Source organism: Tauraco erythrolophus, chromosome 13 (assembly GCF_009769465.1).
Source record: "Tauraco erythrolophus isolate bTauEry1 chromosome 13, bTauEry1.pri, whole genome shotgun sequence".
Lineage (NCBI taxonomy): Eukaryota > Metazoa > Chordata > Aves > Musophagiformes > Musophagidae > Tauraco > Tauraco erythrolophus.
The window spans coordinates 13,774,826-13,800,960 of NC_141477.1; positions in this window are offsets into that span (position 1 = coordinate 13,774,826).

A 26,135-nucleotide genomic window follows, 5' to 3' on the forward strand; every position below is an offset into this window, starting at 1 on the left:
TCAAAAGTCACTCCTTACTTTGAAAGCATTACGAGTTTTGCACTTCTCAGAAGCACTACACCATAGCTCAGGGTAGATTGTTGAACGCATTTTCAGGAGAAACCACACAGAGAATCTTATTACTGACTTTCATAGAATCATAGAACGATTAGGGCTGGAAGGGACCTTCAAAGGTCATCTAGTCCAACCCCCCTGCAAGGAACAGGGATATCTCCAACTAGATGAGGTTGCTCAGGGCCTCGTCCAACCTGGCCTTGAACGTCTCCAGGGATGGAGCATCCACCACCTCTCTGGGCAACCTGTTCCAGTGTTCTACAACTCTCATGGTAAAAGATTTTTTCCTAATATCCAACCTGAATCTACCTCCCTCTATTTTAAAACCATTACCCCTTGTCCTATCACAACAGGCCCTCCTGAACAGCCTCTCCCCGTCTTTCTTGTAGGCCCCCTTGAAGTACTGGAAGACCACTATAAGGTCACCCCGGAGCCTCCTCTTCTCCAGGCTGAACAGCCCCAACTCTTTCAGCCTGTCCTCATAGGAAAGGTGCTCCAGCCCTCTTATCATCTTCGTGGCCCTCCTCTGGACCCTCTCCAACTGGTCCATGTCCTTCTTATGTTGGGGGCTCCAGAACTGGATGCAATACTCCAGGTGAGGTCTCACGAGGGCAGAGTAGAGGGGGAGAATCACCTCCCTCGACCTGCTGGCCGCACTCCTCTTGATGCGGCCCAGGATGCAGTTGGCCTTCTGGGCCGCAAGGGCACATTGCTGGCTCATATTGAGCTTCTCGTCCACCAGTACTCCCAAGTTCTTCTCCTCAGGGCTGCTCTCGATCCATTCACCACCCAGTCTGTACTTGTGCCTGGGATTGCCATGACCCAGATGTAGGACCTTGCATTTGGCCTGGTTGAACTTCATGAGGTTGGCACGGGCCCACCTCTCCAGCCTGTCGAGGTCCCTCTGGATGGCATCCCTCCCTTCCAGCGTGTCGACAGCACCACACAGCTTGGTGTCATCGGTGAACTTGCTGAGGGTGCACTCCATGCCACTGTCCACGTCACCAACAAAGATGTTGAAGAGGGCCGGGCCCAACACGGACCCCTGAGGGACGCCACTCGTGACCGGTCTCCACTTGGACATCGAGCCGTTGACCACTACTCTCTGAGTGCGGCCATTGAGCCAATTCCTTATCCACCGAGTGGTCCATCCATCAAACCCATGCCTCTCTAGTTTAGAGAGAACAATGTCGTGCGGGACAGTGTCAAAAGCTTTGCACAAGTCCAGGTAGATGATATCCATTGGTCAACCCTTGTCCACTGATGCTGTCACCCCATCATAAAAGGCCACCAAGTTGGTCAGGCACGATCTGCCTTTGGTGAAGCCATGTTGGCTGTCACCCACCACCTCCTTGCTCTCCATGTGCCTTAGCATGGTTCCCAGGAGAATCTGCTCCATGACCTTGCCAGGCACAGAGGTGAGGCTGACCGGCCTGTAATTGCCCGGGTCCTCCTTGTTCCCCTTTTTAAAGATGGGGGTTATGTTCCCTCTCTTCCAGTCATCAGGGACCTCGCCAGACCACCACGACTTCTCAAATACAATGGCCAGTGGCTTGGCAACTTCATCCGCCAGTTCCTTCAGAACCCACGGATGGATCTCATCAGGTCCTATGGACTTGTGCACCTTCAAGTTCCTCAGATGTTCCCAAACCTGCTCTTCAAGTACAGTGGGTGGTGGTTCATCCTCACAGTCCCTGCTAGTTCTTTCCACAGCTTGGGTGGTAAGACAAGAGGCTTTATCATTGAACACTGAGGCAAAAGAGTCATTGAGTAACTCAGCCTTCTCTGTGTCCCGGGTAACCAGAGCACCAGTATCCTTCCGGAGGGGACCTATGTTCTCCTTGGACTTCCTTTTGTCCCCTACATACCTATAGAAGCTTTTCTTATTGCTTTTTATATCCCTTGCCAAATTCAATTCCTTCAGGGCTTTAGCCTTCCTCACTTGATCTCTGGTCACTCGTACAGCTTCCCTGTATTCCTCCCAGGCTATCTATCTCTGCTTCCACCCTCTATATGCTATCCTCTTCATTTTCAGTTGGTCCAGGAGCTCCTTGCTTACCCATGCGGGCTTCCTGATCTTTTTGCCCGACTTGTTCTTCATCGGGATGCACCTCTGCTGAGCTTGGAGAAGGTGCTCCTTGAACGTGGACCAACTTTCCTGGACCCCTCGTCCCTCCAGGGCCGCCTCCCACGGCACTTTGCCCATCAGGTCCTTGAAGAGGCCGAAGTCCGCCTTCTTGAAGTCTAGGGCACAGAGCTTGCTGTATAGTTTCCTTGCTGCCCCGTGGATCTTGAACTCCACCGTGTCGTGGTCACTGCAGCCAAGGCTGTCCTTAAGTTTCACATCGCCCACCAGTCCCTCCCTGTTGGTGAGCACAAGGTCAAGCATGGCACCCCTCCTTGTCGGCTCCTCTATCACCTGCAGGAGGAAGTTGTCGTCCACACATTCCAGGAACCTCCTGGACTGCCTGTGCCCTGCCGTATTGTCTCTCCAACAGATGTCAGGGTGGTTGAAGTCCCCCATGAGGACCAGGGCTTGTGACCGCTAGGCTGCTCCTATCTGGCTATAAAGCGCCTCATCTGCTCTGTCCTCCTGGCCAGGTGGCCTGTAACAGACCCCTACCGTAACATCCCCTATCTGTCCCCGTCCTCTAATCTTGACCCATAAGCTCTCTGTCAGCTCCTCCTCCGACCCCAGGTGAAGCTCCACGCACTCCAGCCAGTTGCTGACATAGAGAGCGACACCCCCTCCTCATCTCCCCTTCCTGTCCTTTCTAAAAAGCTTATACCCCTCCATGTTGACACTCCAGTCATAGGAGTCGTCCCACCACATCTCCATGATGCCAATAAGGTCGTAGCCCTGCTCATGTGCACGCATCTCCAGGTCATCCTGTTTATTTCCCATGCTGCGTGCGTTGGTGTACATACACTTCAGCTGGGCCCCCGACAAAGCCGACTCGCTGGCTGGAGCGACAGACGGGTTCTCTTGGGTGGCAGTGTAAGTTCATTTGAACATACCTGCGATCCTTCCTCAGCCTCCGGACCCTCGGTGCTGGCACTGGCGCCATGCTGACAGTGGTGGGCTGAACCGTGCTCCCCCTCCCCCAGCAATACTAGTTTAAAGCTCTTTGGACAAGTCTGGCCAGCCTTTGTCCAAGCACCTTCTTCCCCTTCTCGGTTATGTGCATGCCATCTGCCCCTAGCAACCCAGGTTTCTCAAAAATCACCCCGTGATCAAAATACCCAAAGCCCTGGCTGTAGCACCAGTCCCTGAGCCATGAGTTAACCTGCCAGATACGTTTGGCCCTTGCAGGTCCCTGCCCCTCAACTGGAAGCACTGATGAGAACACTACCTGTGCCCCAGAGTCCTTGACTGTCGCACCCAGGGCCCTGAAGTCCCTTTTGATGTTTTTCAGGCTGCTGCCAGCTGTGTCACTGGCACCCACATGAAACACCAGAAGTGGGTAATAGTCTGTGGGCTGTATGAGGCTAGGTATGCTCTTGGTAACATCCCTGATACGAGCCCCCGGGAGACAGCATACCTCCCGAGACAGTGCATCGGGTCGGCAGATGGGTGCCTCCGTACCTCTCAGGAGGGAGTCACCCACTACCACCACGCGCCTTTTTTTCTTGGTGGCGCTAGTTATCACACTTGTTGGTTGGGCTGCCTCGTCTTTCTCCAGTGCCTCCCCCGAGGTGCTAGGTTTTACTTCTTCAGTCTGCAGATTGGCAAAGCGGTTCTGCAGGGGCACCGCGGGGTTCTGGGGAAGCTACTTCTTCTTCCTGCTGTGCCTGCTGCGCCGTGCAACTTCCCATTGGTTGGCATCTTCTGCCTTCTTACTTACCTTATGTGTCAGTGGAGGGGTTTTTGGTTGGTGCACTGGTTGCTGCGGTTTGGGTGCAGACTGCGCCTGGAACCAAGTATCCAGCTCCCTCTCAGCCTCTCTGATGTCCCTCAGCCTCCTGACAGCCTCTTGCAGCTCAGCCACCTGCCGCAGGAGCTCCTCCACATGGATACACTGTCTGCAGTCAGGGCTGGTGCCTGTCCCTGCCCCAGAAGTAGGATCCAGGCACTGCCTGCAGCCCAGGGTCTGCACCGCAGCCTCTCCCCTTGGCTGTTCCGTCTGCACGGAGGCATCGACTACCGCAGGGGAGCCGGTGCGGACCTCGCGACCGAAGCTGCAGCCCTTGCTCTAAGGTGGGTGTTGGCCATGTTATCCTGAGAACCAGGAACAGCAAACGCCCCGGGTCGGCGCCCTCCCTGACACGCCCTCCCTGACACGCAAACTGCCACGCCCCTAGTTCTGATCTTAGAAGATCAGAACTAATCTAATCTTCTTTGATCTTCAGGTGGGCCATTGAACCCAACACTTGCATTCTAGAGAGAAGAGGATACTTTTTTAGTAAAAGTTCAAAATCCATTGATTTTGTGTAACAAGCAAACACAGAGCATCCAACATCACTGACTCTGAGTGGCAGTTAATGAAAAAGTCACAAATACATTACCTGTGAACATCAGTTTTCTCATGCTGATACCTGTTGCAGCAGGAAGGCTTCAGGTGGCTCCAAGCAGACCAATGTTCTAATGCAAAGGCTTCAGGCTCTACTCTAAGGAAGGCCCACACTCCTCCAAGGCTCAGAAGGAAATGTCTCACCCTTAGGAGTAAACGCCCCGCCTTAAATAGTCAGGAGTCACATGGTTTGCTAGATGGGTCAAGGCTATTGGTCACTTGACCACCCATCTCCCAGAGTGATTGGCTGAATGCTGCAGCACCTGTTTCAGGGCAACTTTCCCAGTGTAATGAGCCACAGGTGTTTCTTAGCCAGCCTGCACAGGGAAAGAACCTTCACTGGATGCTGCAGCAGCCAAAAGATTTCTCCACAGATACCCACCAAAAAAAAAAAAAAAAGCCAATTCTTGTTAAACTTTTTTAGCATAATAAAAGATTGGCATTCTGTTTCTTGTCATTTTGACAGGTCATCTTGACATGATTGGAAAACATGATTGATATTTAACATGATTGAAAAATTTGCAGTGTGTGTGATGATCTTGGTTTGGGTGGGGAGTATTATGCTGATCCCACTGTTGTCATTGAATCTATACTAGTGTCAATGTGATCAGAAAAATTAATATCGTCAGAGATATTTTATCATAGGGATGGAGTGGGAGAAGTCAACTGAGTCCTGTGGACTATGGCTTGTTAAAATGGGCAGAGGTTTTTGATGAATGAATCTGATTCACGCCCTATTCTGCACATCATTAATGATTCTGAATGCGCTGAGATGAAGAATAACCTCTCTGCACTTGAGACTCAGAAGAAAAAAATTGTTTTCGTATACATGAAGTAGGATTTAAACCATAGGGCAAGAGAACAGTAATTTCTTCGCTACTCCAGACCTACAGTTTTATCTGACAACAGCTTTAAATGACTATTATGCATGTTCCATATAAAGCTTTCCTGACCTATGGCCTCTTGTATTTCACTATAGAGCACATTTATTTTCTCAAGGGCAGACTGCTTTCCCTGTGCTAACGTGAACTTATGTTCTTCAAAGATTTCTGTTTCCCCAGCCACTTCTTGTGCTACATGAAACATATTCCAATTGTTTTTATTATAGTAAATTCAGCAGTAACAGCAGTCGATTTAAAATCATTTTAGCTAAACATATATTGCTGCTTCCACAAGCAGAGCCTGGAATTTTCAGAAATGCTTTCCTCTCTTCAGTGCCAGAGGGAACGGAAGGTAAAACACAGTGCTTTAAAAGTAAGCTTCTTCCATCTGGTCAGCTACCCTTAAACCTACTTGAGTCTACCGGGAACAGCCTAAAATAGTTTCTATTTTTCATCTGTAGTTAAAACACTAAAAGGCATAATGAGAGCAGGAGCTTTTATAAAATTACTGACTGTCAGAATGATGAATTTACTCTCTTCTATTAAAATGCTGCTGTGTTTTGGATTTGATGTCATTTTATGCTGTTCGGTTATTACTCTGCTTTTAAAGCAGTTATATGAATTTTTTCTTAATATTATAGGAGCACTATTTCAGCTGCTACACTTCAGGGTCCCACAGACTTTTCATTATAATACTTGATTTTTAAGGGTTTGTAACTTCACTGCAAGAAATCCTCCAGCCAAAAAATTGATCACAAAGTCTCAGCTTGGGAGTAAGTCAAGAATTGCTTGTTTAGGTTGATTTAAAAAAATAGTATGAGTTTTGATGTAATTTATTTCAAGTTTTTCTTAGAATATATTATTTATACATATGAAAAAGAAGGCCTTCCAGAATTGTCCATTGTGTCTAGATCAGCTCTCATTCTTTAAATTCTAGGCAAGCATGAAAGATTTGATACTGATTGTGTTTACCAGTACAGGTGTATTTGAATGTCTGTGTGTGGTTATACACTTCAGTGAAGACATAACCATTTTGTTTTGCAAACTGGAAGTCTATTTATATTGTACCAAAACACAGCACATCAAGTGCATGATCTCATAGCTCAAAAAATCAATAATAGTGAGTGAATTCCTTGTTTTCCTTTGCTTGCATGCACAGCTTTTGCTTTACCTATTAAACTGTCTTTATCTCAACCCATGAGTTTCGTCACTCTTGCTTTTCCAGTTGTCTCCCACATCTCACCAGGGGAGAGTGAGTGAATGGCTGTGTAATGTTGAGTTGCTAGCTGGTGTTAAAAAACTGTAGAAAAAAAGAATATTTCAGTGGTTACAAGTTAGCCCAGTGTTAGCCAGCTAGAAACAGCTTTGATGCCTTTTCCCACACAAGTTTGCTTCATGATCTCCCCTTGATAACATAAATCTTTCAGTGGTTCACTTCCCCATCTCTGTATCGGTGTCTGCTCAGGGGTGCTCTCCGGCTATATATTTAATAAATGCTCCTTTTCGTTGGAGCTCTGATAATGCAATGATATGTACCGATGTAGGTACCAGAAAGAGGCTTTGCTATTTTGTTGATCTGCAGCAGTTCACTGTCAGAGGACATGATATAACTTGCTTCAGTTTTCCAGGTCTAGTGCCTTAAAGGTTCAGCAAAGATGAATGAAGTTGTCTTGCTAAGCCCTGTATTCTTTTTTCTTTCACTTATGGGCTGAAATAAAATTGTTCTTTCCATGAACTGTAAATACTCTTTATGCTGACTTTTGTGCAGGATTTGTTTGATTTTACTGAGGTTCCTGTGAGCAGTATGGAATATTGCTGGGTTTAGAGGGTTTACACTTACCTCATATTCATACTAGTTTGTTGGGCTTTTTAAAGTGGTGCATCTGCTTTACACGTATCTCTGAACAGGACTCCGGTTTAAAACAACACAGACAACAATCTGCATATGCAGGCTGTGCAGACTTCCATCAATGGCTCTGTGAAGGTCAAGGATACATAATGTAAGGAATAACCACTAATTCCATTCAATGTAATGCCTTTAAGATGGAGCTTCATCACTGTTTATCATCCTTACAGCAAATCTATTTCTAGATATTGAAGCCTGAAGTGGAGATTTTCAGGATTAATTTAGGCAAGGAAAATAGGCGCATGAATTTACATAGCTAAACAATTCTCCCTTTCCAAATACAGTCAATAGATTAAATTAACAAAATTCTTGTTGCAGTCCAAATTCTACACTTTCATGCGTATCTGCATTTTGGAGGTTGATTTAACTTTTTGATTTTAACTCTCAAACTTTCTCAATCAAAATTACCTACATTCTTAAAGCATGTGAAGTGGAGGACATCTTATTTCTCATGTACATCCATTACAGGAATATGCCTCTAAAAACTCAAATCAAGTAATAAAAATTTTATCAACTCCAACATGCTATTGCGTATGAAACACAGTAACTGAGGAAGTGATAGTAAAGTATTAACAGTCTTCATATCCTCTTTATCTCTACTGTCAATTGCTGCCATATCTTCCTTTAGGAAGATTCTCTTATAGAAAAATATTACCTCAAATATGCATATATATACAAATATTTTAAAATATTAAGCCTTTAGGAAAGCAATCTGCAACATTGCTGCAAAACACAGCTTCTTATGCTTTGATGCTGACTTGGACATGGACTATTTACCGTCTGCACTAGCCCTGGATTCCTGGGATTGAGGGCTGATGAAAGAAACCAATGATAGTGTGCATCTGCAAGAAGTTTGATACACAGCACCTGAGAAAAGGAATGCCATATTCTGTTTTCTTGGCTCATTTACATAAACAGCACATGATTTGCGATACTCCTTCCCAGAGAAATGTGTTCATTCCCAGAGTATGTTCATTATTTTCAGTTTCAGGACTCCATTCTTGAGTGCTGGCCGTTCCTGAGCTACAGGGCTAACACATTACATTCAAGTGTAGAAACATTACATTCAGCTAGAAACCTTTTTATTTAATGTACTTTTTTGATTTTCTGAGTAGATGAAGATGTCCATGTAAACATTGCAGTTAAGGACTTTACTGCTTAAAATTTTCCTGCTGATACATATGAAATAACATGAGGCTGTCCATTATCTCCTTAGTATCAGACATGCTGGGGGTATTTAATTCTATCACTGTCCATCAGCACACTTTTGGGAAATGAGTTAAACAGAATATGTTGAAATGTAAGTCTTTCTCACAATCCACAGAGTGACATTTTGTTTTAAAGTTGTATCTGTGAGAATCAAACAGTTCAAGAATTGTAATTCATGTAATGATCTAATTCCACTAATATTAATAGAAACCCACTTCATACAGAATCTTAAATTATTGCATAGGAAAAAATGTCACAAAAGCAGAGCTCCTGACCTTCTCTTACTGTAAATTTCAAAGTAAATAAGCTGCAACAGTACTTGGTGAAAATTTGACTCTGTAATATCCTCAGTCTTTAGCCCAGTAAGACTAAGGACTTCTTGTCATGGGCACATCAGTTTTATAAGAACTTGTACTATGAATCACACTATGGATCTGGGTAAATGAAAGGGACAACTCTACGATTATCTGTAGTACCATATCTACAAAAGCCACCCAGTACCTCAGCTGGTTTCTTTTGAACTATGCCTCAGTCCTACAATCATTACACCAGAAATGTTTCATCGAAACAGGCAGGTGTTCTTTTAACCTGGCCAGCAACTAAACGCCAAGCAGCCACTCGCTCACCCTCTCCCACCCTTGGGGGATAAATAGTATATATATAAACAAGTGATGCACACTGTAATTGCTCACCACTCAGTGACCAATGCCTGTTCCATCCCAGTAAGCAATCCAGAAACAGATGAGTTCCAGCACCACAATCCCAGATGAATGAGAGGCCCGAAAAGAAAGCAAGAAAGAGATAAAACTCCGAGAGACTGAGAGAATTCCACAGAAGAGAAAGAGAATTCCCAACTTCCCAGTCAACCCTCCTCTATATACTGGGCATTATATGAATATTCCATTGGCCAATTTAGCCCTCAATCCTAAAATCAAATCATGAGGGAAGTTGTGGGCCCTTTGGTTCCGGCCATGCTCCCCTTCAGCCTGTTGTGCTCCTACACAATGGCAAAAACATGGGAAGCTGAAAGGTCCTTGATGTCACAGTACCAACTATAAACATCAGTGCGCTATCAACATTCTTCTCCTAACAAATCCGATACTAAATCCAAAACACAGAGTTCTTCTAGCTTCTAAAAAGAAAAACTAACTCTGTCCCAGTCAAAACCAGGACAGCAGAGAAAGTGCTTGATGGACTCTGCCCCATTTATCCATCAGGTTCTCTGAAGTTCTGTGTCTTTGTGCCTTAAACATGATCAACATATAAAAATTTGAATATAATTTTATGGCTGCAACTAACATTTTAGAAATGTCTTTTCACTTCATACAGAATAAGCATTAACTGTAGCAAGGAGTTTTTTACTTTTTCAAATATAACATGCAAACTTTGCAATCCCTATTTTGCATATTTAACTGATGAGGAAAGCTTGAATTTTAAGTATGTCTAACAGCCTTAGCAGCCTGGTTGAAGATGGATAACACAGTCGGAGGCAAAGACAATGGAAATGGCCCAAGATTCAATTAAATTCAGTTAGTTTTCACTAGAAAAATTCTACGTCTCTTGTAAAGGGACAGTCAGAGAGTTAACTTGGATCATTGCAAAATTCATGTTAGGAGAGAGTGATGAGCAAAGTGATACGATAAATAAGAATATCTTCTGTTAGCCAAGAGAAGCTTTGCGTGGACTGATGGAGGACTCAGGGACTCTAAGCATGATCAGAGTAAATGAAATAAGAAATAATGTGAATACGTTTCATGCAGTTGCAGCCGCAAATTCAATTAAACTCTAAATTTAAAACCTGAGTTTCACTGTTTTCAGTGCCTAGAGCTAATTGAAATGTAGGCTTCCTGAGCAATAGTCTTCCTTTGCTGGTGAAGGGCATTGTGATATATTAGCTTTAGATAATTTTCTGTTTATTATTATTGTTCCAAAATTTACAAGATACCTAACTGTTACAGTACCTGGGGTTATTTTTCATATGCTGATAAAAAATAGAGATACATCATTTTTAACCAAATTGACAATATCTTAAAGAAATGCAATTCTAACAGTGTTGATATTACTGAAGACTAGGAGGCAAATGAGAGAGGAAGAGGCTGTAAGCAGCTCCTAATGAAAGAGGCCATTCCTTGCTAAATATCAAATGGCAGCGCAACGCAGGTGCAGCAGGTTATCTACTTTGCTTTTTCTTTTTTTTTTTTTTAATGACTACATATCATATGAACAGAAGCTAAACAGGTTTTTCCTTGAATTCACAAGCGAAAAAGATATATACTGTGTATGTAGAGAGATCCTTGGTAGCTATGTATGGTGTTTTTGCCTCTGTTGGATGCAGTTCCCTTAAAGTGAGAGTCACTGTTTAGATTCTAAAGCTGCCTTCTAAGAGATAGGATATGTAGAAGAGAGAAACCAGCTGAGACCTATTTTTTTGCAGGTTAAAAGCAGTAATGTGTGTGTATCCTCATGGTCCTTAGTCTTCAAAGTTCTTTTTCTTGGTGAGTAAAATATAAATGAGTTAGAAGATATGTTTTGACATTGCCTATTTAAGGCATCGTATGATGATTGACAACTTAGGTAGCACAAGTCAACATTTTTAAAGTAAACTTCTAGCCTTACATTTTAAAGCTGTATTACACTACAGATGTTTTCTAAACTATCTTCAGCAGTCTTTTAGCACAATGAACAGGAGCTATTTCTGCAGTTAAGTTTAAGATGTGTACAAGAGGAAATACACGCAAAAAAAAAAAAAACCAACAACTTCTTGTGGATGCATGGTTTGTGAAGTCTGAAATGCATGACATGAAATATTTCCAAAAAGGTGGTTTTACTTGAATTTAAGTGTTGTTTCTCACATTGAAGTGTCTGTTGTGATGTGAACCAGATGCAAAAGAGGCTGAGATATAATCAGTCCTGTGCATGGCTCATCTGCATTAAAAAATGACCTTAGTGATGTAATTTGGAGTTATTTAAACTTTCCTTTATTGTCCTACTTTTGATTCAGATTCTACAATTATGGTCTTAATCCAGTTTGGACAGAAAGAACCATAGAATTTAATACAGCTTTTAAGATACAGCAAACCCATTATACTTTATGTAAACATTCATAGAATCATAGAATCGTCTGGTTGGAAGAGACCTTCAAGATCATCGAGTCCAACCATTCGCCCTGCACTGTCAGGGTCGAATGAACATGAACGAATTCAGCGTTCATGTGCTCATTATGACCTTTAAAGATATTTTTGAAGGTTGGAATTTTATGAAGCTTTGACAAGTGCTGAAATGTCATTGTTGTGATAGGTGGCCAGTTCTGTTTTTTGCTTCTTTGCGTGTTGCCAGCTTGTGATTACACCTACTTCTTCCAGTTCTTTGCACCAAACTTAGTCTTCAGTTTCAGTAATGTAAACACTACCAAAGGCAAGTGGAAGACAAAAGAAATGTACAAAAATATTCTAGTAGTACTATGATCTTCTGTGAAACTACTATAAAAAGCCTGTCTCGGATATTATTTTACAGGGAGGAAAAAAAATGGAAATCTCTTAGGTTAAGTATACCCCTTAGCCATATAACTGATGTGTGTTTTAAATCAAAACAGGGTCTATAGACTTATTTTAGGAAAAGGAAAGGAATGAGGATCTTTGAAGGGTAGGATTTCATAGCTTAGTACAAAGAACTGGAGAATGTCTGAAGCAGACTGAATTACTGAAGCATATAATAGGCAAAAATTTTCTGATAGGAGACAATTACTTAAAATCTAGGAAGCAGATAGTACCACAAAAAAGTTATTTTTCCTAATATTTTTTCAATCAAAGCTATTGTAATTGCTGCTGTATAAAGAATGGTTCCTATTAAATGGTGTTCCTAATATTTCTTGGTTATTAATCACGCAGCATCCTTGCTAGATAGTCTAAAGATCATTCCCAGAATGTATACTCCTTGAGAATCTGCTTTGGCACTTTCAAACCATTGATACTATTTAGCTGCTTGAAGACTATCTGGCCCCCTATTGAAGTAGATTCTCTGTCAGAAGAATCTTTTGTGATTCTCCTTTGTTTTCTTACTGGTGTTTGTGACTGAAATACGCCTTTGTCTCTGAAACCAGTATAATATGTGTTTAGATAATTTGCATGATACCAAAGAGAAAACAAGTACTGAAGAAAAGATAATAGCTCCTATCTTTCTCTTAAAATTCCCTTTCTCTTGACTGTAAGTTGGTGGTTTTTTGCACACTATAGTTTTGTAATTGTCTGTTCTTCACTTTCAGCCCATGACTAGACAGCTTTTCATCTATGAAATTACTGTTAAAAACCAATATTAATAGAAAAAGAAGTGGAGATTTTTTTTTTTTATTTATTTTGGTGAGATACTGGAACAAGTACTGAAAAAAGTATTGTCCTCTTCCACAGAGAAGTGGAAGAATAGTTGATCTTACTGACTTGCAACAGAATAAGGACTAAGGCACCTACAGTATCACTGGTTAGGAGAAACTTCAGAAAAGGCTTGTAAGGAATATATTTCTTTAGCCTTGAAATGAAGGAGGAGGAGAGAAGGGAAAAGGCCGTTACTACAGCAGCATATTGGAATATCTGAAGTATTTGTACTGGGAAGGGAAAGAAGCATAGAGACACTGTTGTGGTTTAACCCAGCTGGCAACTAAACATCATGCAGCCGCCAGCTCACCCTCCCCCATCCGTGGGGGTTGGGGAAGAGAATCACAGGGGAAAAGGGAAGGAAACTCATGGGCTAAGAACAATTGAATAATTGAAATAAAATAAAATTAGAAGTAACAATTATAAAAATGATAATAATACATACCAACAAGTGATGCACAGTGCAATTGCTCACCACCCACTGACCAAAGCCTGCCCTGTCCCAGCTAGTGATCCTGAAACAGAACGAAGTCCCAAACCCACAACCCTGGAAGAGCAAGAGGCCCCAAAAAAAGAGAGATCGAAAGAGAGCAAAACTTCCTGGCCAACTCTCACCTATACATTGGGCATGATGTTGCATGATACGGAATATTCCATTGGCCAATTTGGACCTCAGTTCTAAATCTAAGATCAAATCATGAGGGAATTTGGGGGACCTTTGTCCCGGCCATGCTCCCCCCAGCCTGTTGTGCACCTGCGCACTGGCAAAAACATGGAAAGCTGAAAAGTCCTTGATGATTTAGCAGCAACTACAAACATTAATGTGTTATCAACATTTTTCTTGTAACAAATCCCATACTAAATCCAAAACAGAGTTCTTAGCTACTAAAAAGAAAAACTAACTCTGTCCCAACAGAGACCAGGACAGACACACAAGGCAGTGCAAAACTTCTTACGTTCTCTAGAAGCCTTAGTTGCTTTTTTGTTTTCACTAAGCAATCTCAGTTGATGAAATTTCAATATCTAAGCCAAATCTCATTTCTGTCAAAAGCAGATAATATAATTGACTCAGAAAAGAGCCAGAAGGCAAGTGTTATGTCAATGTAAAACCTTAATTGTAGGAAATTGATTATTTGGAATCAAATAAAAATGTTTTTTTTCTGTTCATCTTATTCTCCTTCAAATGATCACTACAAATGTTCCTGGCTAAAATTATAAATGAATTGTTCTCAGGAACATGTAATATTCTAATTCTTCTAACTTATTTTGTGAGTAAAAGTATGCTTGTGACTGACCGGGAACCAAAAGCCTCATTTCCATTATTAAATGAAACGAACTAAATCCATTTGAATTGTAAAGTGTTTACTGTGTTTATTTTGAAATGGCAACATTTTAACATATTAAAATGTTAATAACTTGCCTGAACAAAAATAATCAAATTAACCTTTACTTTACAAATGTTAAAGGGTTTTCCACGGGTCCAGCTTGCAAGAATGATTGGGATAGGATTTCAAAACACCACTTATCCATGTTATGAAAAGAAGTCATTGAACAGAATCTTTAGTCAATTGTTGATGTCATATATTGAAAGTTAGTATCGATATATCAAATTTTACCAAGTTTGCACATAAAAGAAAGGGAAAATAAACCAGCTGTTTAGATAGTGTTATCTTCGTGGCTTGATGAAGTTGAATGGAACAATGGTGATTTGTGCTAGCTTTGGACATGACAGTATTCTATCTAACTGCTCTTAGAATAAGCTCTCCCCTGATCTTGCAACCAACCTGAAGGACAAATGAATTTATCTGGCTCATATCCTTACAGAAAATTATATAATGAAAACATAACATTTATGTAAGGATTATTGTGGTAATAAGGCTTCTGTTTAGGTGGTAGCACTAGCTTTCAGGCCAAACTGAATACTCATGCCTCTTAAAGGGAAAATAACATATCTGGAGGTTAAATTATTTTTCCTTTTTATTCTCCAGCTAAACTCCTTCTTCCTGAGGTGACTGGCAGTGGAACAAATGCACATTTTTCTAAGGGGGAGGAGAATGTGGTACCTTGTTTATGAAAGCAGGTATCTCAAAGATGAGACTTTTAGCACAAGCTTGAATAAGCTTGAATAAAGTTTGGGGTTTTTTTTCTCCTCACAACAGTGTTCATGAGGAATGCTGTAAATTTTTCTGGTGATTAAGTCTTCTAGGATACTTTATGGACTCTGGTCTAGAATTGTGCCAGCATAATTTTCATTTTTCTTAAAAGGAGTGAGTGCAGAGTATGGCTTCAGAAATTGTGGATTGTCTCAAAGTGTCATGAAAAGTTTCATCAAAGTTTGAGGCAAGACTCTTACCTGATTGGCTGCCTTCTGGTCCCCAAACGCTGACAGATTTCTAAGATCACACTTCCTAGATGGAAGTCAATAGAAGTGAATGTGGTGCTATATTAATTTCTCCTTTTCCTTCCTCTAAGGTTTAGAATAATAGAATTGAGATCTTTCTTCATTAGGTTTACCATGAAAGGCATTCTGAGCTTGGATTTCAAGTCAACGTACCAAGCAAGAAACCTTCTACTCTGTACACCTGGTACTGAAATACCTTATATATTTTGTCTCTGGAAAAAAAAAATCTAGGCAGAAAAGTTTGTATTAGGCTTTGAAACTAGTGAATAAGGGCAAGCTCCTTTTACTGGTTCTTCAGAAATCTTTTATAACATCTTTGAGATTATTCAAGTGTGAGTTCAACATGTACTTCAAACATTAGAGAACTCATTCCATTGAAAAGTGGTGATGTAAAACTTGCCCCGAAGAACTGACTAAAAGCATCAGGGACAATATGTAACGTGTATTAATCTACTAAAGATTATGCTCTTAAAAAAGAAAGTGTGAACTTTGCTAAAATTTACATATCAGTAGACTAAAAAAGTAATACCACACATATCACGCAAAATTTTGGAAATTATACAGTAGCTGTTAAAAGTAGTATCAGCAGCAAATAAAGATGCTCACCAGTTTTGAAGTATTCATTACAGTAGGGAACATTTATCTAATTTACCTGCTGTCTAAATACAGGAGAACAGTGAACTGTAGAATAATTTTATTTGAAAAAGTGGGGAAGCCCTAGGAGCAATTCTAGCTGCATGTAGCATGTGACATACACAGTTGCAATTGAAGAAAGTCAGATCTCAGTGTTCTGGGATGTTCTTAAGGAATTCATTATTTTTTTTTTAAATGTAGGCATGCTATGATGTTATTTCTTGCAGTACTATTTGACTAAAAGCCATAGCTGCTGTAAAGGCTACTGTCACGAACTGAAGGTATCCTGTCGCACGAGTCACGACCAAGGGTCGTTGCGATCACGACATATCACACTCAGAAGGCTTTGGATATCTCAAGAGAGCCTCAGATGGCTGCTCGCCAGGGGCTCACACCTCTCCAACGTCCCGGAGGGAAATGCCCCACTTCCAGGGGCAAGTGCCCCACCTTTAACCAGCCACAGGTCACGTGGCTTCCAGCTTCCCAGGGTAATTCACAGCACCTGTTTTAACAAGCCACAGGTGCTTCTCATTTAGCCCACACAGCAGCCAGAGAACTTCTCCAACAATTCCCCCTTTTTTTGTTTTGAAAGACCCAATAACCTTAGGGGCTCTATCATTCTGACTCCATGTTCAGTTGCCACCCATCAAACATCCTTGAAACGGAACCATAGGGGAATCTTTCTTTACTTTTGATTGTACCATGTCAGCAATGGATATATCCATTGCTCTGGTGGCGATGGATACAACCGTCCCGGCCGTTCTGGCTGCTTTTCCCAGTGATTTACTGCCGGGTTGGTCTGCGGATCTCGCAATGCTCCCGCAAAGGGTTTGTCGGAACTGTAAGATGCACGTCTCTTTGTTCTTCTTTTGTTATTTCCCCAATTTGGCCGGCTGTTAGCATAAACCTTTGACCTGCATTGTTTAGCAACGTGACCTATTTTTCCACATTTGTAACACCTCTTCTTCTTAATATGTGAGGCAGTTAGGGTGGTGGCCAGTGCAGTCATTTTATGTTCTATAGACCCGACTTCAGTGCACACAATAACCATCTCTTCTAAAGAGGGGTCCCCCGGCAATGTTTCAATAATTCTCTGGCAATCGGGGTTGGTGTTATCCTTTGCCAGCTGTTTTGTTAACAGGGCCCGTAATCTGCTGTCCAGTACTTGTTTTTCTATCACCCCTTGTAACCTTTCCACAAATTGCAGGAAAGGTTCTCTAACTCCTTGTTTAATTGTAGAGTACTTCGCTTTAGGCTCTGCCATTTCTGCCGTGCACGTCAATGCCTGCATCCCTATTTGCTTAACTTGCTCAAGAATCTGGGGACGCCACTGCGCTTGAACTGCCGGGTTACTAAATACCTGACCCGTTCCCATTAACGCATCTGTACCTATGGCGTAGCACGGGTCATCTTGGGGCAACTGCATGTTCTGCAGTGCCCGATGATCAGCCAACTGCCTCCAAATGTTCATAAAGACAGAGCGTTGCACTGGCTGGAACATAACTTGGGCTAAATGTTGAAAATCATATGGCACCAATATCTCTAAATTTAATAATCGTAGCAATTGTGACACTGCTGGGGAATTTGGTCCATAACGAGCCACCGCCTTCTGCATATCTTGTATTACTTTCCATGACCAGCCCAAATGTTGATTGGGCTGGTTAGAGCCCGGGAGGGCCAGTTCCACAGGGAATACACTCGGCCCTCCCCCCATTTCTGTTACGGATGGTTCTTTATTGATCGGTGTCCCCAGTGTTTCAGCCAAGTCCCAGTCCCCGACCTCTATTGCTTTCATCTTAACCTCGTCCCAAAAATGTACTGGATTACGTGGCTGAACCGTAGGTGGAGTAAATTTTTCTGCCGCTTTTAGCTGCGCTGTGGGGGGTACATACGCTCTCAGGGAGTCTGGCTCTATTAAACAGGCAGATTTCTGCAACCTTTTTCTTGGCTTGGGCACAGGCCGTAACTTCCCAGCTAAGCTGTCACTCACTTTAGAGGTCTCTCCCATAACCTCTCTTACTGCAGAGGGGGTTATAGCCTGCTGCAATGTTTGCATTACTACTGCCAGTTGCTGGGACACTCCTTGTAATATCGTCATAACCTGCCGTAACATTATTGGCTGCACTGCTTGCACCTGTGCTGGATAGCTGGACACTGCGGGATACGAAGTTGCTGGGAATATTTGCTCAAGTGGCAGAGCCGTAGGCAAGATGGAGGAAGGGGGGCTGTTGGGGCAAAGGGTGGGGGATGCTCCAACACTTCCTGCAGGGAGGGGCAGAGTCCCTGCACAGTCCCCACAACTTTCTCAATCTCTAAGCACAGTGAGGATACGACAGATACACTGTCCACACTATCCGGAGTCAGTCCTCCTTCAGATAGCTTGCTATCTCCTTCATAACCTTCACCCGCAGATTCATAGTTTGATAGTTCATTTTCTTCTGCCACCCCTTTTTGTATTACATCATCCAGGGCCCCCCATGTACGCAGCAGATCAGTTAGGCCCTTATGTTCAAATACAGCCTCCAGGAGTAACTTGTCCCCCAGCTTTTTCCAGAGCTCAAGGCTAAAGGCTGTGCTAAGATTCACTAGGCCTTCCTGCTCTGATGCCCAATCCAGTAATTTATAGAGATCCTCATCACTTATATTGGCTCTGGCAGCCATTATCACAGACTTGAGGGTGGCAAAAGTCTGGCTTTCCTTTACAAAGCTCTGTCCCATTTTCTCAATCCAAATTCTGTCCCTTGAGCCCCACGTGAGCACACATACATTCTGGTACTAGTTGAAGTTGGAGTTTCTTCACTGCTGTCAAGCTATGCTGGGCTTCTTCTATACCTCACTTCACCCTGCAGTCCAGACAGTTCATGTCCTGACAAATCACATCAGGGTCACCAGATGTCACAAACTGAAGGTATCCTGTCGCACAAGTCACAACCAAGGGTCATTGCAATCACAACATACCACACTCAGAAGGCTTTGGACAGCTCAAGAGAGCCTCAGATCACTGCTCTCCAGGGGCTCACACCTCTCCAACATCCCAGAAGAAAATGCCCCACTTCCAGGGACAAGTGCCCCACCTTTAACCAGCCACAGGTCACGTGGCTTCCGGCTTCCCAGGGTAATTCACAGCACCTGTTTTAACAAGCCACAGGTGCTTCTCATTTAGCCCACACAGCAGCCAGAGAACTTCTCCGACAGGCTACCATGAATAAGTTAATCTGTCTTTTCAGGAAGTATTGGTGTGAAAAAATTTTATATGTATATATTTTTATTGTGCTGTGGTTTTTTTTCCCCCTACAACTTAAAATAGGAAATCAGCTGCATGATGTGGCAATAAAATGAGACATTGTGATAAATCCTAAGCTTGATTTTACCTGAACATCTTGGGTGAAAAGTAGAAGCTCATGACTTATTCTGGAGAAATAAAGTCATTTTTCTAGACTGACTTGTTCAACCTGCGGCAAAATCATTAAGCTAATAACTTGTTCCTTATACCCGAGAGGATTTGTGGCTGGGTGGTGTTTGCATGTACTTAGTAGGGGTCGCAGTGCATGGTTACCCTCCAGTCCCTGTCTCTGTTGGCAGCAACAAGAAGCTGCACTGCCCTCGGATGTTAGCAGCTATCTGCTGCAGAGGGATTTCACTTACAGGGACGGAGGAAATCTTCCCAAACAGATTCCAGCAACAGATTCCATCAGCAAAGCCTCTCTGCTGGAGTCTCTCTGAGGGAGGAATAAGATGCATTCTGGAGTGGGAGTACTTGTTATTAGTCTCATGCCCAGTGACTCTTTGGTTTTACAGACTCACTAAGGTAGATGAGGGAAGCTTCTGTACTGTCTTTAAGGGTGCTATGGATCAAAGAAGCCTCAAAATATCACAGGGTACCTGTCTAGCTGCAGCTTGCTTGGACAGTTCAGCACTCTATATTCTTTCCTACATGTTTTGCTAAGTACCTTAAAAAGAGTATTGCCTTGGGGAGATGGTGGTAATAACAATTATTTCCTATTTCTATTATTTAGTAATCATATTAGTCAATGATATTTTAATGTCTGACCATTCTTTATTACCTACTAGATAAGGCTACAAAGCTTTTAGTTCAAGGAGCTCAAATTCATACTTTTAAATGCCAAGATGTAAAAAGAGTGGTCATGGGGTCCCAAATGCCAATACATTCATGATGTGATTCTACATAATTACTACAGGGAATACTGCTACTTATGTACCTTACCTACCTTGTATGAGAAGTTAGATAAAATGTTGGATAGTTTTACCTGCTCAGGGTGGAACACTTACATATCTGTGTGGCCAGAAATTCTGTTTGGTTTTTCTTAATCAAACAAAAAATACACAGGAATGATCAAGAGCCTTTGTCTTTTATTTCACTTTCCATTCTAGCTGTAACCAGTATTCAGTGTCCAAAAAAGCACATAAATTTTAAATCTGATCAATTTAAATCATTATTGTGATTTCAATTTTCTGCCACTTTGTAATGCCGTGTTTGATAACACTCAGAGATGAGGCAGCTGGGGACAAAGCATTTCAGGTTCAATAATGGAAGAAAATATATTATATTTGTCCCTTACTCAAGACTATGCGAGTGAGGAGAAATTAATAGTTTCTTTCACTGGTTGTTGGAAACAGCAGTGCAAATGGATATCTCAAATTTGATTGAAGGTTTCTTAAAGAAGTTCATTTCTAAGAGAGGACAGGAATGTTCAGGTGGTACTTAGGTAAACAATAACAGTCAATGATGTGCTTTTCCAGGACAGGTTCTGTGCTAAAGTGAATCCAGACATATTATCATTCTCTTTCTTAGCTTATTATATCTTTTAGTATAAGTACCACTACATCCTCATGTTGCTATAGGCTGTTTCACAAAGTCTACAATTTTATATTCATTTCAAAAGGCTCTTAACAAATGGGACTTGAAGAGACCTCATGTTATGTGCATAGCAAGCCATTTGAAATTATATATTCTCTTTTCCATTATGTTTTTGGATTTTGTTTGGTTGTTTTTTGGTATTGTCATGTCTGTTCCCCCACCCTCCCTCCCAGCTCCTTTCTAAAATACTAGAGATCCAATATGTTCTGCCAAACAATGTGGGTTTCTTTTAAAGTTTTTATTTTTTAAATTTTCTAAATTTATTTTAAAATTATTATTATGTGATAATACTCATCATGGATGCATTTACTGGGCAGATTCTAGGAACTTTTAACTCCTATACTTGTACTTTCTCTGTGCTTATAACTTGTTGAGTAACACCTACTGTTGCAGCATAAGCAAGCCATATGCTGCTAAAGGATTTCGGTCTAGGAACTTCCTTATCCCCTGGAAGTGCCAAAAGCCTCTAAATCTAAAAGCTAAAACTTAAGAGACAGGACAAATGAAGTAATGGAATTTTGAACTTGATATCCCTTGATTTAGTGCCAAAATAAAGCCATGTTCCCTAACAACTTGGCATCAAACTGGTTATAAAGTCATTAGGCTTCTTCCGAACACGAGCTTCACTCCCACCAAGCTTTCATGTAGTCCCACTATCATCCAGGGAATTACTTCTGGTACAAAGTAGATTATCAGAAATAGACAGTAAGAAAAGAAGCTGAATTAAATACCATGTAGGGTTTGGTTTGTTTCCAGGATGGAGCATGAGCAAACACCACACATGGAATTTAACATCATCATCAATTCTAGCTCCTCGTATCATAGAATCATAGAATGGCATGGGCTGGAAGGGACCTCAGAGATCATCTAATCCAACCTCCCTGTCATGGGCAGGGACGCCTCTCAACTAGATCAGGCTACTCAAGGCTCCGTCCAACCTGGCCTTGAACACCTCCAGAGAGGAGGCATCCACAATTTCTCTGGGCAATCTATTCCAAAGTCTTACCACCCTCGTACTGAAGAATTTCTTCCTGAGATCTAATCTAAATCTGTTCTCCTTCAACTTAAACCTATTTCCCCTTGTCCTACCAGTGGACACTCTTGTAAAAAGTCCCTCCCCAGCCTTCCTGTAAGTTCCCTTCAGGTATTGGAAGGCAGCTATTAGGTCCCTCCGAAGTCTTCTCTTTTCAAGGCTGAACAATCCCAGCTCCCGCAACCTGTCCTCATAGCAGAGGTACTCCAGCCCCTGGATCATCTTTGTGGCCCTCCTCTGAACATGCTCCAACAAATCTATGTCTCTCTTATGGTGGGGACACCAGAACTGGACACAGTATTCGAGGTGTGGTCTCACAAGAGCAGAGTAGAGGGCAAACCCAGTATCTCAAATTCAAGTAAAGTGTTTGGTACCCAAATGTGTTAGGTTTTGTGTTTGGGGGTTGTTTGGTTTATAAACTGCCTGAGGATGAACTGGGCTATTTTCTTATTAATGTTCAGCACAGTTGCATGAAAACACCATATCCTCAACCACTGATATATATTTGCCCACCAATGGCTACAATAAACTCAAAAGCAAGGAGAATACAAAGAAGTGATGAAATACAAACAAATACTTTGTATTTGTTACAAAGCTGTAACAAATCTTAGCTGTGCTGGAGATTATCATTCTTGGATTCCTTCCCAAGTAAATTTCAGTGTGGAAGTAACTTCAGCAGGCAGTTTGCATTTGCATAAGTTACAAATCTAGGATAACTGGAATGTACCACAGGCAGCCTGACATCACTTTCCTTAATTATCTAGTCTTTAACCAGTTGGGACTTCAGCGTTAAGTCATTGTGTTCTGCAATACATGGTCAATGTAAAGGATGATTCTGGCTCAAAAGACAGCAGAAGAGTGAAAGACAATACTGACTACATCCAGGTGTACTTTCATATGCCCAATTCTAGTTTAACATACTTTAGGTTTACATTGGCAATATAAAGTACATAAGGAAAACATCCTAGGGAGAAACAAGAAACTTATGCCCGTAGATTTGCTGGTTGACCAGAATTGTGCATTACCGTGTATCTGTGCTCATAGGAAGTTATTCATTCTCCTTTTTAGAACAAGATTAGCTTTAATTAGGTTTAACTTGAAACTAAAGCAAAATTGCCTTGCAGCTATTTAAGTCCTTGAAAAGCATTTTCCTCATATGTGTGTTTTCCTGGAGTGTTCTCAGCTACATTAATGTGTCTGCTGTGTGACTGGATCATAAATAAGGCACACTGTGGTTGCAAATATTCTACAATAAAATATTATGGAACATGTGCTTAAAATGGTATGGATTTTTTCAGGCCTCTCTTCTATAAAAGACGTGACTATACATACAGAGAAATTCATGGCAGGAGGCCATGAAAAACACTAATTTCTCCGCTTCTTATTTACATCTTCAGAGTCTTTTGTATGATTCATTGTGCATTGAATCATTGTGCATATGCTACATACGTTTGTTATTGGTTTTAGTTATAACTGCAGGCAATTAAAAAAGACATTCTGAAGCTTTGCTTGAGAAGGCAAAATGCATCACTCTCTCCATGAAATGAATGTTCTCTTCTTTCTTATGCAGAAGTTAAAGCAGTGACAGATATACACATTTTACTTTTTCCACATGCAGACAACATTATAAAGGAACCATTCTGATTCAGCTGTTCCAATGTACAAAAGCGGCACACTTGACTCCAATATATAGAATATGACTGTGACCATTCAGCTCGTCCACAGAAGGTACTGAGTGGCATGTAATATATGCTCAGTTCTTGGCAGAATTTTGTCCTACTAAAGCTACATATAAAATGTATGTAATATTTCTAGACCTACTAAATTATGTAATTGTGTTTATAATATTTGTATTTTAATATAGGTAAATGTTACATATTTTTATATTTTAAATCTCTATTATTGTTTTAAAACCAAAAGTAGGCATAATTACTCTTGAAGTAAGCTCACTGAATTTTAGTTTGGTAATGTTAAAGCAATTAGCTCCATTGACTGCAGTAAGACCATTGGCAGTTCACAGGACTGGGTCTTAAAAGAAGTTTAAGTAGGTAAGGTATTAGCATTTCCTTATGTTGTGAATGTTGCTTTCACATCTTCATTTAAACAAAACAAATATTGAGAATGCTCATATGACATTTTGATTTTTTTCCTTCCAATGGACATTTTGAAGGGATCCTTGAATGTATTCAGTGTTTTGATTCCTGAAGGAGACATGGAATTTAACAACCTGTGAACAGTACAAATGTCTATGTAATAATCATGAAGAAAAGCCATTCTGATCTCTGCAGCTCCATGTTAATAGAGAAAACGACATTTGAAATATCGTCAGTGGCAAAAATTTGACAAGAATATTGGTCTAACAATTTATTCTTTTCAGAAGTCAAGGTATTTCATTGCATTCCTCATGCTAAATCATCCATTTTACTTACAGTAACATTTCATGTATGAAAGACCTTGTCATAGTTTTACTCATTCAAAGTAGTGCATTACCAGTAATTCCATTGCAACAAACTTTTGAAGCAAAGTACATTGCTAGTTGGGAAGGGTTAATGCAGTCTACTTTGGCCCACAGTATTCTCAAATCTGAGCCAGGGCAAGTTGATTAATATAACGGATTGTTTTCTACAGAATACTACTGGCACACGCAGTCTCTTCTTCAAATATTACCTCTGAATTGGTAAAAATAGTCATTTTGTGAAGACTCGGTATTGAAACAAATTGTAGAGAGATAAGTGAAAAATTTTTAGCTTAGTAACAAATAGATCCAGCCTTTAGCAGTTATTTATGGAAGGGAGGGATCCTTTGTGCCCCTTTTCTCCAGCAGAAACTGGAAAACAGCTTAAGTCTGAATTTTTCTGTGATGATTTGTAATAAGACAACTTAAAATGATGTCATAAAATCTATCTGCAGGCACACTGTAAATGGTCTTAGTTTCCAAAATTTCTGTGAATCCCAATAACAGTGACCTGAGCCAGAGAAGTACCATTTCTCCTCTAGTTTTCTTTCAATGGTATTTCCCTCTAATTTTTTTAATATATTTTGGAAAAAATGTTATAAAACACTGAGAGAGGCCTTAAATTTTGAAGATATTTTAAATCTCTTTCTGCTATTTCACTCTCTGACTCCTTGAATTTCATATATGGACTATACACCTCAGTGTTTATCACTTGGCCTTTCCAAACTTGAATTGGGAGTGTCCTGGTTCTTTTAATCATTTGTTCATTTCTCCTGATTTCCTGCCACAACATGAATCTCTATTGCCAAAGTCAAAGGTGGTATAGAAAGTAACTAAGTATACAAAGCTGCAAGATGCTCAGCATCTTCTGAAAAGTACTTCTTATGCTCTGTTTGCTTATATCATTCAGCATCAGGCAGGATCAAAACAGATGGAGAAAGTTATTGAAACTCCTGAGCAAACAAAGTCATTAGACTTTTAAATTTAGTAGATTTATTCTCATACTATTTTTTTCGTCTTGATAAAAAGACCACTTTTCCACACAGAATAAAAACAAGATAGAGAAAGATAATAATTTAATTTATCTTTCAGAAGGCCTTCATCTCAGGCTATATTTTTCTTGAAGGGTACAAATTGTTCAGACTCACACAGTTTATAGATGTTTCCTTTAAGCACTTCCCCATGGTATGTCTGTCTTGCATCCAGATATAGATGCCATTGAGCTCTAGGAAGACAATTTGGTCTACAACAAAATTTATAATTGTCCATAACAGTTGAGAAGTGCTATTCCATGGGGTGTAGTGGCAATTGCATTGACTTGCTTTGGAAGCCTGATGGCTGATGAATGGCTGATGAATGACAAAGTGTCAGATATTGGATAATAGGTCTCCCAAAGGTTTCATTTGGTGTGTAATCAAATCATTAATAGTGCTTGAAAATGAACACAAAACAGTAGGAGAGTTGTTTAAAAGATTATGCCATGCCACAGAATTATCTGTGTTGGTCAGACGCTCAAGACAGCTGCAGTATGTAAATCTTAGTCATTTTTTTCTTCATTTAGCAAACTGCAGCTTATTATAGGTGTAAATGAAGACAATTAGGTGATCTGTATACTTGGAGGACATATAAATTTCTAAGGTCGTAGGCAGAAGATGAATGAAGGGGGAAAGTTGATGGAGCAGGCCAAGAACATGTACTATGGGAGAGCTCCCAGTAATACTCTAATATATCAAATGCGTGCTGGGATTTTGTGCTGACTGATGCACTGGTGAAAAAGTTGTTGGCACTTTAAGAATTGAGCAGCAA